This window comes from Pseudophryne corroboree, chromosome 3 (assembly GCF_028390025.1).
Source record: "Pseudophryne corroboree isolate aPseCor3 chromosome 3, aPseCor3.hap2, whole genome shotgun sequence".
Classification (NCBI taxonomy): Eukaryota; Metazoa; Chordata; class Amphibia; order Anura; family Myobatrachidae; genus Pseudophryne; species Pseudophryne corroboree.
The window spans coordinates 305,964,834-305,989,201 of record NC_086446.1 but is presented as its reverse complement, the minus strand read 5'-3'; the positions used below and the strand labels follow the sequence as shown (position 1 = coordinate 305,989,201).

The following is a 24,368-nucleotide window of genomic DNA, read 5'->3' as shown; positions in this document are numbered from 1 at the left end:
TCACACGAGAAGGATTAGAAAGGCTGCAGACACGAGATAGTCTAGCACCCGTTTCTCCTGACCAGTACAGATAGTCTGTATTGATGAGACCAACCAAGGAGGTCAGTATTGTTTCTTGGAGGACCGCTTGGATTAATACCAAGCAGTTAGGTATTCACCCGTTAATCCTTTTTTGTAAAACAAATTGAGAATGTCTAAATTGGCATGACCTGAACACTGGTAGGAGTAAAGAGAATGTAGGAAATAGCACGTAGTGGTGATACTGCTGTTGGTGTCCACCCTTCTAGGGAAGGGGAATAGTCCGTACTCTACAAGACCGGGTATTCCCCGGGAGTCTCCTCTCAAGGTACTGACCTGGCCCGACGCTGTTTCGCTTCCAAGATCGGACGAGATCGGGCATTAGCAGCGTGGTATGATAGTAGAGAGGCTATCTACCAATGAGAGTGCACCTATATAAGAAAAATAAGAGGAAGAGATTATAGAAAAGATGAGGTCATACAGTGTGTGGATCTGCTTTCCACGTTAGGCAGGGTAAAAACAATTACCACTCAGTGGCATTGTAAACCCTGGATCGTGGATGAGAGTCCACAGAAAGATAGTGAGCAAGTAATAAGAAGAAAGAGTAGATAAGGGAAGGATTTGGGGCTGAATCAAAATCGGCTATTGAGCGGTGTCTCAGAGAAGAGACCAAGGCCGCGAAGTATGAGGCGTCAGGTAGGTTTGTATGTCTAAACACAAATCACATATACATTCTTGTTATACAAAAGACAATCATGAGTACACTGTCAGAAAAATCATTACTTGAGGTAAAGGATGACATCAGCCTATTGAGTGTACCATACTGAAAAAAATGATGATGCAATGATGAGCAGATCTAATCTGCAATCTGTAGGATTAATGGGCTGTAATAAGCACAGAAGATCCCAGCTGCATAAATCACGTATACATTCCTGTTGTGCAAATGGCATTCATGAGTACAGTGTCAAAAGAAATATAATCATTACTAGAGTTAAAATATGACATCAGCCTATTAAGTGTACCGCACTGAATTAAATGATAAAGGGTGAGTAAGGTGCAGCAAATAGGTCTAATCTGTAATCCGTAGGATTAATGGGCTGTAATAGGCACAGAAGATCCCAACTGCATAATATGCAGTATTATTTGGTGTGCCTAATGCGATAGGCACATATGGCAGAGATACTTCTAACTCAAAAACATATATAAGTGTGAAAAAAATGATACTCAAGGTGTCAGGCTAGGAGACAGGTGGCTGTAAGCAATGCTCCAAGGAAAGGTCTCATGGTGAAGTCCGTGGAAAACGCGTTTCGCCCGTCCGGGCTTGTTCACTTCCGGGATCTCACATCGAATACAGCAGATGGGGTTTAAAAACCCTGCTAGCAAAAGTAGCAGCCAATAGGATGTAAGTGTTTTGATTAGGCCCATGCCTAATGCGGTACACTTAATAGGCTGATGTCATATTTTAACTCTAGTAATGATTATATTTCTTTTGACACTGTACTCATGAATGCCATTTGCACAACAGGAATGTATACGTGATTTATGCAGCTGGGATCTTCTGTGCTTATTACAGCCCATAAATCCTATAGATTGCAGATTAGATCTGCTCATCATTGCATCATCATTTTTTTCAGTGTGGTACACTCAATAGGCTGATGTCATCCTTTACCTCAAGTAATGATTTTTCTGACAGTGTACTCATGATTGTCTTTTGTATAACAAGAATGTATATGTGATTTGTGTTTAGACATACAAACCTACCGGACGCCTCATACTTCGCGGCCTTGGTCTCTTCTCTGAGACACCGCTCAATAGCCGATTTTGATTCAGCCCCAAATCCTTCCCTTATCTACTCTTTCTTCTTATTACTTGCTCACTATCTTTCTGTGGACTCTCATCGACGATCCAGGGTTTACAATGCCACTGAGTGGTAATTGTTTTTACCCTGCCTAACGTGGAAAGCAGATCCACACACTGTATGACCTCATCTTTTCTATAATCTCTTCCTCTTATTTTTCTTATATAGGTGCACTCTCATTGGTAGATAGCCTCTCTACTATCATACCACGCTGCTAATGCCCGATCTCGTCCGATCTTGGAAGCGAAACAGCGTCGGGCCAGGTCAGTACCTTGAGAGGAGACTCCCGGGGAATACCCGGTCTTGTAGAGTACGGACTATTCCCCTTCCCTAGAAGGGTGGACACCAACAGCAGTATCACCACTACGTGCTATTTCCTACATTCTCTTTACTCCTACCAGTGTTCAGGTCATGCCAATTTAGACATTCTCAATTTGTTTTACAAAAAAGGATTAACGGGTGAATACCTAACTGCTTGGTATTAATCCAAGCGGTCCTCCAAGAAACAATACTGACCTCCTTGGTTGGTCTCATCAATACAGACTATCTGTACTGGTCAGGAGAAACGGGTGCTAGACTATCTTGTGTCTGCAGCCTTTCTAATCCTTCTTGTGTGATTAAACAGACCAGAACATTTTACACATTTTTTCTTTTATTCTTTCACACCTCTTTCATGCTCACACCTTTTTTCTGGATCTTAGAGGGACTACTTTTCAATTTTAATGTTGATTAATAAACATACTTTTTAATTTTTCTTTCATAATTGAACGTTAATTTTCTTTATTTCATAAGAGTGCGCCCACACAAGAGCTTTCTTTCTTTCCCCTTGTCAGTACTTGTACTTTCTAGCTCTGGGCGCACCACCAATAGGGACCACAATTGAAAGATTTGATTTTTCCTTTCCAACAAATATAATTGCCCACTTTTGGTCTCTCATAATTCTTCTGTAACTTATGACATACCAGTGCCTGGTCGCTCTTTCTTTTGGCACTTTAAATTTCTTCAACTGGGTGTGCTGGCTCCTCCTCTCTATGCCCCCTCCTACAGCCAGTCTAGTTAAAACTGTGCCTGAAGGAGAATGGACATATTTGACAGAAGGAACAGAACAAAAACGAGTGGTGAGATTCACACACCAGCACACCACAACATAAACCGACCAGCAACTGCTGGTAACGCAACAGCTGAACAGGTAAACTTTTACAGAAGAAAAACCTGCAGAAAAATCAACGCACGGAGGCGGGCGCCCAGTATCCCTTATAGACTACGAGTAAAGGATTTACCAGTAGGTAACCAAAATCCTATTTTCTCTAGCATCCATAAGGGATACTGGGGTCACTTAGTACGATGGGGATGTCCCAAAGCTTCCAGAACGGGCAGGAATGTGCGGAGACATCTGCAGCACCACCCGCCCAAACTTGGTATCCTCTGTGGCCAGGGTATCAAACCTGTAAAACTTCACAAAGGTGTTCTTCCCCGACCAGGTAGCAGCTTGGCACAGCTGCAAGGCTGAGACTCCATGGGCAGCCGTCCAGGAAGACCCCACCGATCTTGTAGAGTGGGCCTTCAGAAACTGAGGAACAGGTAATGCTGCAGACACATAGGCCTGTTGGATAGTAAGCCTAAGCCAACGAGCAATGGACTGCTTAGAAGAAGGGCAACCCTTTTTCTGCGCATCATAGAGCACGAACAAGGAATCCGTCTTTCTGATCCAAGCCGTCCTCTTGACATAGATCTTCAAGGATCGCACAGCATCCAATGACTCTGGAGGAGCAGAAGAGCCAGAACTAGACGTGACCACAATAGGTCGGTTCAAGTGGAATGCAGAGACAACTTTTGGCAGGAACTGCTGCCTAGTCCTGAGTTCTGCTCTGTCTTCGTAAAAGACCAAGTATGGACTTTTACACGATAAGGCCCCCAATTCTGAGACACACCTAGCAGAAGCCAGGGCCAGCAACATTACCATCTTCCACGTAAGGTACTTGTCTTCTACCACCATCAAAGGTTCAAACCAGGAGAACTGTAGAAACTCCAAGACCACATTCAAATCCCAGGGTGCTGTTGGCAGCACAAAGGAAGGTTGTATGTGAAGAACCCCTTGCAAGAAAGTCTGAACTTCTGGCAACATTGCCAACTTCTTCTGGAAGAAAATAGAGAGGGCTGAAATCTAGACCTTGAGGAAGCCCAGACATAGGCCCATATCCACTCCAGCCTGTAGGAAACACAATAAGCATTCTAAGTTTAAATCCGCAGAAGGATACATGCGTTCCTCGCACCAAGAGACATATCTCCTATAGATATGATGGCAATGCTTTGACATCGCAGGCTTCCTGGCCTGAACCATGGTTGCAATAACCTTTTTGGGAAGGCCTTTGCAAGCTAGGATGTTCCGCTCAATCGCCATGCCATCAAACGAAGCCGCCGTAAACGAACGTACCTTGTTGAAGATCTCTTCTTAGTAGCAAAGGCCTAGGGTCTTTGACGGACATGTCCAGAAGATCCGCATACCACGCCCTCCGAGACCAGTCTGGGGCAATTAGAATTGCCTGGACTCTTTGATGCCTAATTCTCTTTAGCACCCTTGGGAACAAATGAATCTGCAGAAACAGGTAGACCAACCGATAAGGCCATGGTGTCGTCAGCGCATCCACTGCTATCGCCTGAGGGTCCCTGGTTCTTGAACAATACCGGTGAAGCTTCTTGTTGAGCCGAAAAGCCATCAGGTCGAGCTGCGGGCAGCCTCACAGATCGGCGATCTGCTGAACCACCTGTGGGAGGAGGCCCCACTCTACTGGGTGAAGGTCGTGATGACTCAGGAAGTCCGCTTCCCAGTTGTCCACCCCCAGAATAAAGATGGCTGACATTGCTCTTACATTTCTTTCAGCCCAGAGAAGTATCCTTGACACTTCTCGCATGCAGGCTCTGCTCTTTGTTCCTCCCTGTCGATTGATGTATGCCACTGCCGTGGCGTTGTCCGACTGAACTTGAATGGTCCGATCCTGAAGCAGAGCGTTGTAGAAAGTTCCAGAATGTCGATCGGAAGTAGGGCTTTGTGGGAGGACCACCTGCCCTGTAACTAAGCCCCCTGGGTGACAGCTCCCCATCCCCGCAGACTTGCATCTATTGTGAGGGGGATCCAATCCTGAATCCCAAAACTTCGACCTTCCCGCAGGTCTGACTGTAGCCACCACAGGAGGGAAACCCTGGCCTGAGGTGAGAGGCGTATGATCCAATGCATCTGAAGATGTGATGCGGACCACTTGCTCAGGAAATCCAATTGAAATGTTCTGGCATGGAACCTTCCATACTAGATAACCTCGTAAGAGGCTACCATCTTTCCCAACAACCGTATGCAAAGATGGATGGATATCCCATTCTGCCTTAGAACCACTCGAACCATCTCCTGGAGCATCCTTGCCTTGTCCTCTGGACGAATACCTTCTGAGCCACTGTATCCAGAAACATTCCCAGGAACAGGAGCCGCTGAATTGGCTCCAGGTGAGACTCCTGTAAATTTAGAATCCACCCATGATGTGACAGAAGCTGAATAGTGCAGTTGATATTAAGCAATAGAAGCTTCCTGGATCTCGCCTTTTATCAAGAGCTCGTCCAGGTAAGGGTGATGTCGGTCCCCTGGACTCGGAGCTGGAACATAATTTCCGCCATCACCTTCATGAAGACCCTCGGAGCCGTGGACAGGCCAAAGGGCAGAGCCTGGAACTGGTAGTGGCCATTCAACAGGGCAAACCGCAGGTAAGCCTGGTGGGGCAACCAAATCGGGATATGGAGATAAGCATCCTTTATATTCAGTGAAACCATGAATTCCTGTTCTTCCAGACCAGCAATCACTGCTCGCAGGGATTCCATCTTCAACTTGAAGTCCTTTACGTAAAGGTTCAAGGATTTTAGATTCAAAATGGGCCTTCCCGAACCATCCATAGTCAGTACCACAATAGGTTGGATTAGTATCCCCTGTTTTCTATACGACGCGGAACTGGAACTATAGCTTGGGTCTCACCCAGTCTTAGTACAGCCTCTTGTAATATCTCCTGCGATTCTTCGGAATGTGAAGTGGAGTGAATTTAAACACACTCTTCATGCCTGGGTAAACAGATCTTTTACCCGGGCAACCTGGCAGAAGCTTTTTCTAAATATGCTGAAATATTTTAGACGGGCCCCTATCCTGGAATCCCTTAGGAGTGGAGGACCACCTTCATTCCGAAGTGTTTATGGAATAGACTTGGTGCTCTGTTTTTGTGATCCTGTAAAACAAGTCTGTTTCTCCTCTGGTGCCTATGTTGCATTGAGGAACCACTGGCACTGCCCCCAACACTTGCAACCTTAAGATGATCTCGGGTAAGCACATCTGGTGGGCGTAGCTGCGACGGTAGGTCCATGGACTCACCGGTAATGATCCGTGAGATTCCTGAACCCAGCATTCACTAACCACTGACATAATCATAAGCTCTGTGAGCAGAGAATGTCATAGTAGTACTGCAGTACCCAGTTAATGCGCGGAGTGGACAGAGTAAGCTCTTTACCCATCTCTCTGTTCTAAATTTTCATATAATATATGGCCCCCAGATAGGGGGCGTATCAGACATGAAACTAATAAGAACAGATACTACCCTTGATCTTGGCCAGAAGACCGAGAGGCGATGCACAGGCATTTATAATGCCTATTTTTATTTATTTTTAATCGCCTCGCATACTGTAGGAAGCTTTTAAACTCCTGCATATGCCGCATAAGCATCATAAAGCCAGCTGGCGATGCTTATTTGTTTTAACCCTGGTAAAGGTTTCTGGCCTATGTACCAATGGCCTGTGTAATCCAGCAGCCTTACAGAGATGGGTCTCTAACCTTGTGGTTGTATTAGATAACAGTTTTCCATTTCGTGGGAGAGCACAGCATACCTCCCAACTGACCCGATTTTTGCGGGACAGTCCCATATTTTTGGGACTGTCCCACCCACGGGCTGCAGTGTCCCGCAGTGTTGGGGGGGGGGCAGTTGGGAGGCTCCTGCACTCGCCCACTTTTCCATAGGCCACACCCTCTTTTGGGCGCCAACATGCTACGCGCGCACAGATGTCCCTCCTTGCTAGAGACAGAAGTTGGGATGTATGGCACAGGGAGAACATACAAATTCCACACAGCCAGGGTCGTGATAGGCACAGAACCCCCCGACCCCAGTGATGTGAGGCAGCAATGCCAATCTCTGATATAAAACCCCCTTTGAATAGGTATTCCTGTTTATTTTTTTATATTGAGTTATCTATCCTCTGGAGGGAAGGTAAGGCTGTATATGAATTTCATAGTCACATGAATTATCATATTAGGCAGACTAATGAATGAGTTACCAGTTAACTCCTTAATGGAGACTTTCTGTGTACATAAATATCTGGTATATTTACACAGATCTTATCTAATACATAAAAATGAAAATGTGTCCTTCTGTCTGTATTTCTATACAAATCCAGTGAAGTGAAGATTGTGAAATTTCACATACAAGCGTATTAAAACATGGCGGAGGCAACTAAAACAATTTGAAATCCCTAGCACCCCTAGGGGGGGGCAGACAGAAGCACAGAGTATATCAGGAGACAGCATAACTCCGGAATTGCTGGAGCAATGTACTCAAAAGTTGGTAAACATATGCCTTACAATCTGGCAACAAACACTGTGGGAGGAAGACACCCCTAGCACCCTTAGGGGTGAGGCAGCAGCACCGAGTATTTCAGCAGACAGCATAACTCTGGAATGCAGCAATTTACAACAAACTTGGTACACATATGACTTACACTGTGGAAACAAACACTGTGGGGGTCAGACACCCGAGCACCCCTAGGGGTGGGCCAGCAGCACAGAGTATGTCAGCAGCCAGCAAAACTGTGGAAGGCCTAGAGCAATTTACACCAAGAAGATAATAGATAATATATCTGTACTAAGACCTTTTTTTTTTTTTTTAAAGAGCTCCTGTAGTATCACTCCACCCTACAATAAACCCCATTGCCATTTGTGGCGTTGGAGTGTCCCTGGAGGAGTTGATTTGTCCCTGCAGTGTCTGTGTAATCAGTGTGCAGTGAAATGGCGCCAGGAAACTGCTGGTGCTGCTCTGAGTTAGCTCCGTCCCCTGTAATGGTGTCGGAGCTATGTATTTATTTATACTGGCAATGTCTCCTATATGGTGCCAAACAGAGTATAAATACTTGTTTCCACCCAACTGCTGGCCAGTTCACGCAGGGAGACTATGGGATCCCCCCAGGGGGGAGTCCGGATGCCGCCCCTGCGATCGCGCTGCACCAAGAACCGGGGGACCCCCCTAGTGGGGCCCCCGGTGTGTACTCAGCACTCTTCTCACCTTCAGGCATATGTTAGGGGTATGCGGCGTGCTGCGATTGTGCTCACTAAGGTGCCATGCCCGCGGTAACACAACCTCTCAGGACAGTGGTCCTGCAGCAGGGAAGCGGCTCTGACGCCTTACAGAGGCCGGTGACCATTTCCCCCCTAACTCTCATGGTGCAGGTATGCTGTTGCCCAAACAGCATACCGAAAATAACAAACAGAAACTAAACTGAAGAAAAACTCTCTGGAGCTCCAGAGTGTGCATCCTCTCCTGAGGGTACATTTTTCTAAACTGGCTGTAGGAGGGGGGGGAGGGGGCATAGGGGGAGGATCCAGCACACCCAGTTGAAGAAACTTAAAGTGCACCAGCTCCTTTGGACCCCATCTATACCCATCGTACTAAGTGACCCCAGTATCCCTTATGGATGCTAGAGAAAGCCAGGATCTCCCTTCTGTGGTGGCTACAGATTTCTCACCTCGTCGAGGGTCAGAGGTTCGGAATTCAGGACTGGATCCTGTTAACCACAGACACAAGCCTCAGATGTTGGGGAGCAGACACCCAGGGGGTGCAGTTTCAAGGAAGATGGTCAAGTCAGGAAGTCATCCTTCCAATCAACATTCTGGAACTCAGGGCCATATACAACGCCCTTCTGCAGGCCTATCTTCTTCACGATCGGGCCATTCAGGTCCAGTCGGACAGTGTAACGTACATAAACACAGGGCGGAACGAAAAGCAGAGCAGCAATGTCAGAGGAGTCAAGAATTCTCCTCTGGGCAGAAAAAAATGCTGTGGTGTTGTCAGCGGTCTTCATTCCGGGAGTAGACAACTGGGAAGCAGACTTTCTCAGCAGACACGACCTGCACCCGGGGGAGTGGAGCCTTATCCCAGAAGTGTTCAGGTCCTTGACAGGTCGGTGGGGATATCCACAAATCGACATGATGGGCTCTCGTCTCAACAAGAAGCTCAATCGGTATTGTTCCAGGTCGAGAAACCCACAGGCAGTGGCGGTAGACGCTCTGACGACTCCATGGGTCTGTCAGATGGTGAACGTGTTTCCTCCACTTCCTCTGATCCCAAGAATTCTCAAAAAAATCAAAAGGGAAGAGGTTCAAGCAATGCTCATTGCTCCGGACTGGTCAAGAAGGGCCTGGTGCGCAGACCTTCTGGAGATGCTCCTCGAAGATCAGTGGCCTCTACCTCTTTGCGAGGATCTTCTGCAACAGGGCCCGTTCGTCTATCAGGACTTACCGCGGCTATGTTTGATGGCATGGAAGTTGAACGGCTGATTCTAGCCAGAAGAGAGATCCCTAACAAAGTTATACCGACTATGATCAAAGCCAGGAAGGGGGTAACATCTAAACATTACCACCGTATTTGGAAGAAATATGTCTCTTGGTGTGAGAGCAGAACTTATTCTGCAATGGAATTTCACCTGGGATGTTTCCTGCTTTTTCTGCAGGCAGTTGTGGATGTAGGCCTACATCTGGGCTCCATAAAAGTCCAGATTTCGGCCTTGTCCATTTTCTTCCAAAAACAGTTGGCTTCTCTCCCTGAGGTCCAGACGTTTTTGAAAGGTGTTCTGAACATCCAACCTCCCTTTGTGCCTCCCACAGCACTTTGGGATCTCAATTTGGTGCTGCAGTTCCTCCAATCGGACTGGTTTGAACCATTACAGGAGGTGGACGTAAAATATCTTACGTGGAAGACCGTCACACTGTTGGCCTTGGCTTCAGCAATACGTGAGTCGAACCTGGGGGCTTTGTTTCACAAGAGCCCCTATTTAATTTTCCATGAGGACAGAGCTGAACTCAGAACATCAGTAATTTCTTCCGAAAGTGGTGTCTGCGTTTCACATCAACCAACTTATTGTGGTTCCGGTTGTCACCAACACTTCCGCTACTTCAAAGTCTTTGGATGTTGTGAGGGCTTTGAAGGTATACAGCTCGTCACAGGAAATCCGACTCACTGTTCGTTCTATATGATCCCAATAAAATTGGGTGTCCTGCTTCAAAGCAGACAATTGCACACTGGATCAGGCTCATTATCCAGCATGCTTATTCCACGGCAGATTTGCCGGTTCCAAAATCTGTACAGGCCCACCCTACTAGGTCGGTGGGTTCTTCCTGGGCGGCTGCCCGGGGTGTCTCGGCTTTACAACTCTGCCGAGTGGCTACTTGGTCTGATTCAAACACGTTTGCTAAGTTCTACAAGTTCGAAACTTTGGCCTCTGATGACCTTTAGTTTGGTCAATCAGTTCTGTAGGAACCTCATCACTTTCCCAACCGGTTTGGGAGCTTAGGTACATCCCCATGGTACTAAATGGAGCCCCAGTATCCTCTAAAATGTAAGAGAAAATAGGATTTTAATTGCCTACCAGTAATCCTTTTCTCGTAGTCCGTAGAGGATACTGGGCGCCCGCCCGGTACTTCATTCTTCCTGCACTTGGTTAAGTATTGTTGGTTCAGCTGTTGCTGTCCCTGTTTAAAGTTGGGTTAGCATTGCTTTCTGTTGTTTATGTGTGCTGGTTCGGAATCTCACTACTATCCTTATCTATCCTTCTCTCAAAGTATGTCCATCTCCTCGTGCACAGTTTCCTAGACTGGTAGGAGGGGCATAGAGGGAGGAGCCAGCCCACACTATCAAATTCTTATAGTGCCCATGGCTCCTAGTGGACCCGTCTATACCCCATGGTACTAAATGGAACCCCAGTATCCTCTACGGACTACGAGAAAAGGATTTACCAGTAGGTAATTAAAATCCTATTTTTTTATCACTTCACACTTTGTTTTACCACCCCACTGCAGGGAAAAGCTTCAGTACTATTAGCATAAGTTTTACCATTTTTTTTATTTATTATGAGTCTATTTAGTTTAAGATATTCAGCTGACTGCTGAGCTAGCTGGGGCTGTGACACATTATAACCGGGAACCCATGCAGCAGCTTTTCATGTTATATTGTGAACTGCCCAGCTAATCATGCCGGGTGCTGTTTGCAGCTTTTATGGGGAATCCATGCGGATTGTCTCACCACAATTGCTGCAACTAGCTGAGGCTTAAATTATTTATTTCCTTTTTATCACTGCAAAGGTTTGTGCCGATGATGATCATAATCATGGTCACCAGCACAGATCTTGAGTAACCGACAACAGACAAGTTAAACATTCTCAAGCGTTTTGGATTTTGATAACACAAGGTAGTACCCAGTTCCTCTGCTCCACCATTGAATACCAGTCCCATCAGTAGTTCACCTTAAGTTTAACCCTTTCTGCTCATAACCTGTATTGTAAACATAAGAAAATACATATTTGATTTTTGTTTTATGTACACTTCATCTTCTTATTATATAACAACTAGGTTGGTGGGTATAAACAATATCTGTCACTTGATACCTGCAGATGGGGGTGCTAGTCTTTGCCACTTCCTGCTCCCAGTCACTTCTCAATATGTTGTTTAGTTGGCTCTACTCCACACTGCCGTTGCTTCCTGATTGGTAGACTGCCACTGATTATTGGGCTCCCAGACCTTGATACTGATCCAGAACTACTTGTTCTTGATGAATGGTCCCTTTTGATAACCAGAAAGGGGAAGTTTTAAAAAAAGCTATTTAAAGAGTATATTCATAGACTAAATATAGACAGCAATATTATCAGTTGATATCAACTTGGTTCTATAAACAATTGTTCATGCAAGACTAATTTGCCTACTTTCTATGAGGAAGTAAGTATAATTTAAGAGCAAGAGTGGATTAACATGGCTTGTTTTCAGTCTATAATAAGAAAAATCATATGATGCTATTATATAAAAACTAAGCAAATCATATAGGTCAAAACCTGTTCAAGATGCTACGTGTACAAGGGCAGGAAATGGAGTCCTGTATCTCCTCTTTTACGTTTATGTAATAACAACTTTAACTGTCAGTAGTATTTGCAAATGACACAATATTACAGAAAATGTAAATTTAAAGCATAAATATATGAGTAGACATGTGAATCTAAGGTAATTAGGATCTTTTGTATTAAAAAAAAAAAGAATGCTAAGCACTTGGACATAAAATAGATCCAGGGAGTAACTTCATAAAAGTTCATAAAAGGCAAGATAGATGTTCACAAACCAACCCCCCCCCCCCCTCCCCACACACACACACACACACACACACACCTACACACACGTATACACACATACCGACGCTTTGACTTCTTAAATCAAATTAATTTAAACCCAAACAACAATTATACAGACGACAAAAGATTATATGACCAGATATCGGGTTTTAGTTCCATTAATAAAAATTGGATTTTAAATACCTACCGGTAAATCCTTTTCTCATAGTCCATAAGGGATACTGGGGACAGACTAGTACGATCAGTGACGTGCGGTGAGCTCAGTTGCTGGGGAGGCACTGGCAGCTAACCCCCCCCCCCCCATAGAGGGGGGGGGGGGAGTGTAGTCCCCCACACATCACTAAAACCAGAACCAGCCGGGTGGGGGGGGGGGGGGGTTAATGCCATAGCAGGGGATAACATTAATCAGCCCCCAAAGCCAGTCAGCCCAGGGCTGGAATTCCTTGGAAAGTGGGGACCCCCCAAAAAATGGGGTCCCCCCCCCCCGAGCAACAACCAGTGCTATGCCCCACACCCCTGGTAGCGGTGAGTGTGGGGTTCATTGTATGTTAATATTGTTCTTTACAGGTAGCCTACAACCACAAATGCCAGCATGCCTGGACATAAAGGACCCGCTGGCACCTGTAGTCCACCTGTAAAGAAAATATAAAAATAAAACACCACACCGTCTTAAAAAAAAGTTTTATTAGTCAGGGTCTTCATCTGGGGGCGGCGGCCTTTAAGCTCTTTTGCATGGTCGCTGCCTTCCCAGGGCTTTCAGCGTCTTAACCTGGGGGGCTGCCGCCTCCCCAGGGCTTGCGGCATCTTCCTCCGGCATATTCACTTGGGAGGCAGCGGCCTTTAAGCTCTTTTGCATGCCTGCCGCCTTCCCATGGCTTCCGGCATCTTCACCTGGGGGGCAGTGGCCTTTAAGCTCTTTTGCATGGCCGCCGCCTCCCCAGGGTTTCCGACGTCATCACCTGGTGGGCGGCGGCTGTTAAGCTCTTTTGCATACCCACCACCCATCCAGAACTTCCCCGCCGTCTTCTATCTTCAGGAGCGTTTCACTGCTCCTCCTCCGCCGTCGGACTGACGCAGCTGCCTCGCACTGACTTCTATAAGTCAGCCAGATGGGGCGGGGCGATGATACAGTGAGCCGTGATTGTCTCACGGCAGCCGTCTTGAATTTAAAAAATGACGCTGAGGCGCCATTTTTGAAACAGGTACCGCTCCGCTGCCAAACTCTGCAGAATGGCAGGCAGGGATCTTGGATTCCTGCCTGCTGCTAATACTCTCACTTCCACTGCGTTCTGCCGCATTCCCGCTGCCCGCACCTCCGCCGTGCCCACACAGTGATGACTGCGTATCCAGTGACGGATCCGCTGGCCAATCACTGTGGCCCCACTGACACGGGCGTGCTTTCATGGGTTGAAAGCACGTCCCTGTATGAAAGCAGCACTTCTAATGGTGCCGCTTTCCTATGTATTATCAATGGGCTTTTACTGCCCATGGCTTGGCCCACCCTGCCCGCCCCCCGCTCCCACACCTTTCCCATTGACAACGGGAGACATCATGATCGGTGCCACCCAACCCCATTTAAACAGTAATAATGATTAGATTAATACAAAGAAGATACTTATGACTCATAAGTATCTCCTTTGTATTATTTTCATCATTAATGACAGGGGAGGCACTGCCTTCCCTGACTGCACGTCCTTAAGTACGATGAGGTATAGACGGGTCCAAAGGAGCCAGTGCACTTTAAATTTCTTCAACCGGGTGTGCTGTCTCCTCCCCTCTATGCCTCTTCCTACAGGTCAGTTATAGGTAAAACAGTGCCGAAGGAGAATTACATACTTGAGAGAAGGAACATAACAACAATAAATGTGGTGAGATTTATACACCAGCACACCAAAACATAACCGGGCCAGCAACGGCTGGCAACATTAACAGCAACAGCTGAACAGGTAACACCTAACAGAGAACCTGCAGAAAGTCACCGCACAGAGGCAGACGCCCAATATCCCTTATGGACTACGAGAAAAGGATTTCCCAGTAGGTTTTTAAAATCCTATTTTCTCTAGCATCCATAAGGGATATTGGGGACAGATTAGTATGATGGGGATGTCCCAAAGCTTCCAGAACGGGCGGGAACGTGTGGAGACGTCTGCAGTACCACCTGCCCAAACTGGGTATCCTCTTTGGCCAGGGTATCAAATATGTAGAACTTCACAAAGGTGTTCTTCCCCGACCAGGTAGCAGCTCGGCACAGTTGGAGGGTCAAGACTCCACGGGCAGCCGTCCAGGAAGATCCCACCGATCTCGTAGAGTGGGCCTTCAGAGACTGTGGAACAGGTAAGGCTGCTGACACATAGGCCTGTAGGATAGTAAGCCGAATCCAACAAGCAATAGACTGCTTTGAAGCAGGGCAACCGTTCTTCTGCGCATCATACAGCACGAACAAGGAATCCGTCTTTCTGATCCGAGCCATCCTCTTGACATAGATTTTCAAGGCTCGCACTGCATTCAATGCCTTCAGAGGGGCAGAAGTGCCAGAACTGGATGGGATCACAATAGGTTGATTCAAGTGAAATGCGGAGACTACCTTCAACAGAAACTGCTGTCTAGTCCTGAGCTTTGCTCTGTTCTCGTAAAAGACCAAGTAGGGACTTTTACACGATAAGGCCTCTAATTCTGAGACAGGAGGACTGTGGAAAGCGTAACACCACATCCAAATCCCAAGGTGTCGTAGGCGGCATAAACGGGGGTTGTATGTGGCAGGAGAGCCAACTTCTTCTGGAAGAAGACGAGAAGAGCTGAAATCTGGACCTTAATGGATCCAAGACGTAAACCTTTATCCACTCCCGTCTGCAGGAATAGAAAGAATCTCCCCAAGTGGAATTCCGCAGATGGATATGTGCATTCCTCGCACCAAGAGATATATCTCCGGCAGATATGATGATAGTGTTTTGACGTCACAGGTTTTCTGGCTTGCACCATAGTGGCAATTACCTTTTTAGAAAGCCCTTTGTGAGCTAGGATGTTCCGCTCAACTTCCATGCCATCAACAAAGCCGCCGCAAGTCTGGGTAGACGAACGGTCCTTGCTGAAGAAGATTTCTTCTTAGCGGCAGAGGCCAAGGGTCCTCTACAGACATGTCCAGAAGAGCCGCGTACCAGGCTCTTCGGGACAAATCTGGGGTAATCAAGATTGCCTACACTCCTTGATGCCTGATCGTCTTGAGTACCCTGGGGATCAACGGAATCGGAGGAAATAGGTAGACTAGCTGGTAAGGCCAAGGTGTTGTCAGCTCATCCACTGCGCTCGCCTGAGGGTCCCTGGTTCGCAAGCAATAGCAATGAAGCTTCTTGTTGAGGCAAGAGGCCATCATGTCGATCTGTGGGCAGCCCCACCTGTCAATGAACTGTTGAAACACCTGAGGGTGTAGTCCCCACTCCCCTGGGTGGAGATTGTGGCGACTGAAGAAGTCCGCTTTCCAGTTGTCCACCCCCGGAATGAAAATTGCGGACAGTGCTCTTCCATTTCTTTCTGCCCAGAAGAGTATTCTTGACACTTCTCGCATGCAGGCTCTGCTTTCTGTCCCTCTTTGTCGATTGATGTACGCCACAGCCGTGGCGTTGTCCGAATGGACCTGGATTGACCTGGATCGCCTGATCCCTGAGTAGAGGGGAAGCCTGAATCAGAGCATTGTAGATGGCCTGAAGTTCCAGGATGTTGATCGGAAGGAGGGCCTCTTGGGTCTACCGCCCTGAAACTGCGCCCCCTGGGTGACAGCTCCCCATCCTCTCAGACTCGCATCTGTCGTGAGGAGGATCCAATCCTGAATCCCAAAGCGTCGACCTTCCTGCAGATTGGAAGACTGTAGCCTCCACAGGAGTGAAATCCTGGCCTGGGGTGACAGCCGAATCATCTGGTGCATCTGAAGATGGGTGCCAGACCAATTGTTCAGGATATCCAATTGGAACGGTCTGGCATGAAACCTTCTGAACTGTATCGCCTCGTACGAGGCCACCATCTTTCCCAACAATTTTATGCAAAGATGAATGGATACTCGAGCAGGTCGGAGCTCACTTTTTCCTCTGGGAGGAACACTTTCTGTGCTACCGTATCCAGGAGTATCCCCAGAAACAGGAGCCGCTGAGACGGTTCCAGGTGGGACGTCTGCAGATTGAGGATCCACCCGTGGTGAGACAGAAGTTGGATAGTGTGATCTATATGGAGCAATAGAAGCTCCCTGGAACTCGCTTTTATCAGGAGATCATCCAGGTATGGAATTACGTTGACCCCCTGGACCCTGAGCTGAAACATCATTTCTGACATCACCTTCGTGAACACCCCTCGGAGCTGTAGACAGGCTGAAGGGTAACGCCTGAAACTGGTAGTGATCATTCAGTAGGGCGAACCGCAGATAGGCCTGCTGAGGATGCCAAATTGGGATATGGAGGTAAGCGTCCTTGATATCCAGGGACATTAGGAATTCCTGTTGGTCCAGGCCTGCGATTACTGCTCTCAAAAATTCCATCTTGAATTTGTAAACCAGGTAAGGACTTCAGATTCAGAATGGGTCTCACAGACCCGTCTGGTTTTGGTACTACGAACAGACTAGAGTAGTAACCCTGGTCTCCTTGTTGTAGGGGTACTGGAACAATGACCTGGGACTGGACCAACTTGTTTATGGCCAGTAGTAGCGTGCAATGCATATTTTCCAGAGCTGGTAAGCCTGATTTAAAAAATCGTTGGGGAGGAGCACCGTCGAACTCCAGCTTGTAACCCTGAGAGATAAGCTCCCTTACCCAAGCATCTTGGCAGCAACTGTCCCAGATGTGGCTGTAGTGACGTAACCGAGGTCCCACCGCGAGATCCCCTCGAGGTGGGTGTGCACTGTCATGTTGAAGTCTTTGCGGAAGCAGAACTGGTGCTCTGGTCCTGAGATCTGGAAATGGCTGGTTTCTTAGGTTTTCCTCTGGAGCCTCTAGCTGCGTTGGAGGCCCCCCTGGCCCTAGATCGAAATCTGGAGGACCGAAAGGACTGAGTAGACGGTCCTGGGTAGGTACGTCTAGCAGGCGGAGCCCCCGAAGGGAGAAACGTGGATTTCCCAGTGGTAGCTTTGGAAATCCATGCGTCCAATTCACCTCCGAAAAGCCATTCACCTGTGAAAGGAATAGATTCCACATTATGTTTAGAGTCGGCATCAGCAATCCACTGACGCAACCATATGGATCTGTGCGCAGACACAGCCATAGCTGTGGTCCTAGCATTAATATTGCCAATCTCTCTAAAGGAATCACAGAGGACTCTTGCCGTGTCCTGAATGTGTTTTAGGAAATTATAGTAGTAACTAAGGTCATATCACCCGAGAGACCTTCCTGAATATGAGTAGCCCAGGAATGAATTGCATGTGTCATCCAGCAACATGCAATGACCGGTCTTTGAGCTACACCTGCAGCAGTGCAGATAGATTTCAGAGTGGTCTCAATTTTCCTATGTGCCGGATCCTTTATCGTAAAGGAGCCCGGAGCAGGAAGTACCGCCTTTTTAGAAAGGCAAGAGACTGAGACGTCTACTGCTGGAAATTCTTCCCAGAATTTCCTGCCTTCATGGAAAAGGGGAAGGTATGCAAAAATCGCTTATACACCTGATATTTTTTATCTGGATTTTCCCAGGCTATTTTAAATAAATCATCCAATTCCTTGAAGTCAGGAAATGTGACTGTCATTTTGTCTTGAGGGAGTTAAAATGACTGCTGATTATTAGAATCCTCCAGGGGGAGCTTTAACACATCCCGAATAGCCAATATGAGGGGTTCAATACCCTGTGTAGGTGTGACGTCCCCACTTATGGGATCCACATCATCCCCATCATCCTGTATATCATCATCAGTATCTGACAGTAGTGCAGGTAAAGCAGCTAGATTTGCCACGTCTTGTTGAGTTTTATTGGCATTTGCAGTGAGTTGAGATGACATATCAGACATCATAGTTTTGATAGCCCCCAATCAGGAGGGCTCTTGACTCTCCCCCACATCGTTATCAGCATTTTGTGATGACTGACTACACTGCTCACATGATATTGAACCAGATGAGATAGAGGAGAATCTAGCATTACATACACTGCATAACTTCTGTTTTACCATTGTGAAGAAGAAAAACAGGTACAATACACATACAACACAGTCTGAAATACAATATAAGCCTGCCCTATTGCACGTGAGAGGAGACACAGGAGAGAGGACACCAGCTCACCCAATGCTGCACAGCCCCAGTGAGGCTGTCAGAGTTCTACATATACATAACCAACAGTGAGACTGTCTTATGAAAATTCCCTCAGAGGAATGATATTTGTGCACAATATAGCGGCTCTCCCCCTCTACACCTGGTACCAGTGATCCAGCGTGTGACCGTTATGGAGGAGCTGTACGAGGCTGCTGCTGCTTATGCAGAGGAAGGCGACAAAATGCAGCTAAGCCCACTCTGATGTAGCTCCGCCCCCCATAATGGCGCCGTTGCTACTGTGTAATATTTATACTGGCCATGCCTCCCTATGTGTTTGTAGCCTCACATAAATGCTTGGTACAAGAATATTTACCCAGTCTTACACGGGGGCTACAGCGGGTCCTCCCCAGTAGGAACCAGTACACCTCACCCGTGCTTCTGCCACACAGTGAACCCAGGTGACCCCCCTAGTGGGGTCCCCAGTGTGTACTCACCACCGATGATCACCTTCAGGCAGCGTTAGGGGTGTGCGGCATGCTGCTGCGACAGCCAAGACGTCATGCCCCACTGAACAAAAGCCCCTCAGGACGGTGGTCCTGCAGCGGGGAAGCAGCTCTGCACCTCAAGAGGCCGGTGACCGACCGTCCCTCACCTAACTCCCACGGTGCAGGTATGCTGTTGCCCAAACAGCATACCGAAAGAAATAAAAGTTTAAAAGAAATTGAAGAAAAACTCTGGAGCTTGCAGAGTGTGCATCCTCTCCTGAGGGCACTTTTTTCTAAACTGACCTGTGGGAGGAGGCATAGAGGGGAGGAGCCACCACACCCAGTTGAAGAAATTTAAAGCGCACTGGCTCCTTTGGACCCGTCTATACCCCATCATACTAATCTGTCCCCAATATCCCTTATGGATGCTCGAGATTTTTTTTAAAATAAGTTGGTTGAAGAATATACATTTTTTTTTTATTCAAACAGTACATGATTCTTATCGCCATCCAAGTTTTAGTAGTAGGGAATCATTTACAGGTGGGTGCAGAGCCGACCCTAACCAATATGATGCCCTAGGCAAGATTTTGGCTGGTGCCCCCTAGCACCACCGCTGGTTCTGCCTCTGACCTTGCACCTCTTTCCCAGCACCATCACCCCTCACCCATAGCAGTCCTTGTACCCCCTATATTTTAAATAGGAACAGTTCGCACATTTGACGCACAGCCCAAAAAGGGGCATCTTCTTGCTGGGAAGGGGCATGGCCACACAATAGTACCCCCAATTCCAATTACGCCACACAGTACTGCAACTTTATTCACATTTTATCTTGCGATAGTGTCCATAATTCATATTACATCCCACAGTAGTATCACTTTACCTTATAAACGTTACTCCTCACAGTAGTGCCCCTTATTCACATTACATCACACTGAATTGCTCCTTATTCACATTACACCACACCTTATTGCTCTTTATTCACATTAGACGACACAGTAGTGCCCTTTCTATACGCAACGCCACATAGTAGAGCACCTTATACACATAATGCCACACATTAGTAATGCATTTATACACAATTCCACACAGTAATGCCCCTTACACATATGAGGCACATTAATGTCCTTATAAACATAATGCACCTTACACATTATGACAACCTTTATTAATTCCCTTTTACACATAATGTCCCTTACACATAAGCTGCACATTATTAATGCCCTTATACACGACACACATAGTGCCCCCTACACATTTGCTGCACATTATTAGTGTCCCTATACACATAATAACACAAATACAGTAGTACCCTGTTACACATATGCCGCACATTATTAATGCCCTTATACACATAATCACACACATAGTGGCCCTTTACACATATGTTGCACATTATTAATGCATTTTTACATGACACACATAATGCTCCTTACACATATTCTGAACACTACTGTACAACCAACCCACTCACATGCACACAGCACTCACACTGTCACTAACACTGTGACCTCTGCCTCTGCTTGGATACAGATGTGTCCTCACAAATCTTGCATCAATGCTAACGTCGGGCACCTTCTTTTTATGAAAATGCATCTTATTTGCATTGCTATGTGGCTAGGATGCACAAGCAGCTTCTGCTGATTAAACTGATATGCAGCATGCCTATATACTGTGTGAGACTGTGGCTGTATCTGCATATGAAATGCTACATACAGAATATAGGCATGCCGCATATCATTTTAATCAGCAGAAGCTGCTGGTGCCCCTAGGCATATCAAATGCCCTAGGCAATTGCCTAGTTTGCCTATGCCTATGGTCGGCTCTGTGTGGGTGGTAGTAGTAATGACACATAGTAGGGACATACTGGGTGAGATTCAAATGATATATCACCCCCAATTTCCTTTCTAAAATGATCTCCGTTATCGCACATATTGCGCCCATAGTAATCAGGTTTAGCTGTGTAAAGGGTTGGGTGCCTCGCTACTCCGTGGGTAGCAAGCTGAAAACGAGTTTTATGCTAAGAACGTACCTTTGTTAAAACTCTTTCTGCGAGGTACACTGGGCTCCACAAGGAATGGACAATGGAGTGTAGAGTAGGATCTTGATCAGAGGCACCAACAGGCTCAAAGCTTTGACTGTTCCTAGAATGCATAGCGCCGCCTCCTATATCACCCCGCCTCCCTGCACAGAATCTCAGTTTTTCGTTAACCAGTCCAATGCAGCAGCAGGAAAAGAGACGACAACGGTTAGTAGCTACAACACCGCATTTTCACAACAGGAGACGTGTCAGCGGCTAATGCCATACCAACCCAAAGAAGCTAAGTGCTTCAGGGTGAGCGCCTTGTGGAGCCCAGTGTACTTCGCAGAAAGAGTTTTAACAAAGGTAAGTTCTTACCATAAAACTCGTTTTCTGTTGCGGGGTACACTGGGCTCCACAATCAATGGACAATGGGGATGTCCTAAAGCAGTTCCTTATGGGAGGGGACGCACTGTAGCGGCGTCCAAAGGAAGCATCCTGGGAAGCGGCAGTATTGACGGCATAGAACCTTATGAACATGTTCACAGAGGACCACGTAGCCGCCTTGCACAATTGTTCAAGGATCGCACCACGTTGGGCCGCCCAAGAAGGTCCAACAGACCGAGTAGACTGGGCCTTAATGTGATCAGGAGCAGAGAGACCAGCCTTCACATAAGCATGTGCAATCACCATTCTAATCCATCTGGCCAGAGTTTGCTTGTGAGCAGGCCAGCCACGTTTGTGGAACCCAAACACAACAAAAAGAGAATCAGATTTCCTAATAGGAGCAGTTCTCTTCACATAGATACGGAGAGCCCGTACCACATCCAAAGACCTCTCTTTGGGAGACAGATCAGGAGAAACAAGTGCCGGAACTACAATCTCCTGATTAAGGTGGAACGAAGAAACCATCTTAGGTAGATAGCCGGGACGAGTCCTAAGAACCACCCGGTCACGGTGAAATATCAGATATAGGGAACTACAGGACAAGGCACCCAAATCCGACACTCTTCTAGCTGAAGCAATAGCCAGCAGAAACACCACCTTAAGGGAAAGCCACTTTAGGTCAGCTGAACCAAGAGGTTCAAATGGAGACTCTTGTAACGCCTCCAAAACCACCGACAACTCCCAAGGAGCCACAGGCGGGACATAGGGAGGTTGGATACGCAACACGCCCTGAGTAAAGGTATGCACATCAGGTAAGGTCGCAATTTTTCTCTGAAACCACACCGACAAGGCAGATATTTGAACCTTGAGGGAGGCCAGACACAGGCCTAAGTCCAGGCCCTGCTGAAGAAAAGCCAACAACTTGGCTATACTAAACTTGGAAGTGTCATAATCATTGGATGCACACCAAACAAAGTAAGAATGCCAGACCCTATAGTAAATCCGAGCCGAAGCCGGTTTCCGGGCCCGCAACATAGTTTGAATGACCGCCTCAGAAAACTCTTTAGCCCTTAAGACGGAAGCTTCAAGAGCCACGCTGTCAAAGACAGCCGGGCTAGGTCCTGGTAGACACAGGGGCCCTGAACGAGGAGGTCTGGGCGTTGTTGAAGTAGAATTGGACGCTCTGACGATAGGCCTTGCAGGTCTGAGAACCAGTGCCGTCTGGGCCACGCTGGAGCTATGAGAAGCAGAATTCCTTTTTCTTTCTTGAACTTCCGAATTACCCTGGGCAGGAGTGACACCGGAGGGAACACGTACGGCAGCCGAAACCTCCACGGTACCGCCAGCGCATCCACGAATGCTGCTTGAGGATCCCTTGTCCTTGCTCCGAAGACTGGAACATTGTGATTGTGTCGAGACGCCATCAGATCTACGTCTGGAAGGCCCCGCCTTTCCACTAGGAGTTGAAACACTTCTGGATGGAGGACCCACTCGCCGACATGGACGTCCTGACGACTGAGAAAGTCCGCTTCCCAATTCAGGACTCCCGGAATGAATATTGACGATATCACCGGTAGATGGCGTTCTGCCCACTGTAGAATCCGTGAGACTTCCTTCATTGCTAGGCGGCTTCGAGTGCCGCCTTGATGATTTATGTAAGCCACTGTGGTGGCGTTGTCCGACTATACTTGAACAGGATGGTTCTGAATTAAATGCTGGGCTAGGTTCAAGGCATTGAAGACCGCCCGCAACTCCAGAATATTGATCGAGAGGAGGGACTCCTCCTTGGTCCACCGCCCCTGAAGGGAGTGTTGCTCCAGCACCGCGCCCCAACCTCTTAGACTGGCATCTGTCGTCAACAGGACCCAGTCGGATATCCAGAATGGACGGCCCCTGCACAGTTGTTGGTCCCGGAGCCACCAGAGCAGCTTCAGACGGACCTCCGGAGTCAATGAGATAATTTGAGACCTGATCCGGTGAGGCAGGCCGTCCCATTTGGCTAGAATCAGCCTCTGGAGAGGGCGAGAGTGAAATTGAGTGTACTCCACCATGTCGAATGCTGACACCATGAGGCCCAGCACCTGCATCGCCGAATGTATCGACACTTGCGGACGAGATAGGAAGCAACGAATCCTGTCCTGAAGTTTCAGGACTTTCTCCTGAGACAGGAACAACCGTTGGTTGTGAGTGTCCAATAGTGCTCCCAGATGCTCCATGCTCTGAGCAGGGATCAGGGATGACTTCTTCCAGTTGATGAGCCACCCGTGGGCTTGCAGAAACCGGACCGTCACATCTAGATGACGCAGGAAAAGTTCTGGGGAATTTGCCAGGATTAACAAGTCGTCCAAATTGTTATGATTCCCGTACTCCAGACCAGAGGAGATCTTATGGCAGAGGTCTGGGTACTGGAAAGATATGCTGGTTACGGGAGCAGGAAAGCCTAGTAACCCCTGGCGCCCTAACTCCGTTGTCTCGCCCGTGTTGTCAGAAATCCCCTGCGAGACTATGGTTGCTTGAGCCCATGGCAGCCGCGTTCGAAGGGCGGATTATGTCTGCCCAACCCCGATGCCCCCTCAGGTCTTAATGGGAGACAAAGGGAAATCCGAGACAGGGTGATAACAAGGGGCCCTCTGACTAAGCAACCAGGCCAGGGGTTACAAGCTATCTAACTTAAACCAAAAGTATGTGCGGACAAACCGCCAGGGAAAAGGACAACCAAAAGATCCCCTGATCCGTTACTCCTATCCAGCACCGCTGGATACCAGAGTGGATCTGTGGGAGCGGAATCCTCCGCAAAAACTCCGGAACACAAAGAAACTAAATAATAAATCGTAAGCGGTCAGGCCGCAACACACGGCTACGCCGCGACTCACGAACACCACAGGATGTTAAAGGTGCTCGGTCGGACTCCAGGAATAGATGACAAATTC

At 47.5% G+C, this 24,368-nt stretch overlaps 1 non-coding gene and 2 pseudogenes across 1 annotated transcript; 1 reads left to right on the top strand and 2 right to left on the bottom strand.

The window, feature by feature from the left end:
• Positions 1–305: 305 nt before the first annotated feature.
• On the bottom strand, positions 306–424 carry LOC134896331 (5S ribosomal RNA; annotated as a pseudogene).
• Positions 425–2,069: 1,645 nt separating this feature from the next.
• Positions 2,070–2,188, top strand: LOC134896330 (5S ribosomal RNA; annotated as a pseudogene).
• A 4,156-nt stretch (positions 2,189–6,344) lies between these two features.
• LOC134899744 (U2 spliceosomal RNA) lies at positions 6,345–6,533 on the bottom strand. The gene has a single exon (XR_010173360.1). It is a non-coding gene; the product is annotated as a U2 spliceosomal RNA (small nuclear RNA).
• Between the last annotated feature and the right edge of the window lie 17,835 nt (positions 6,534–24,368).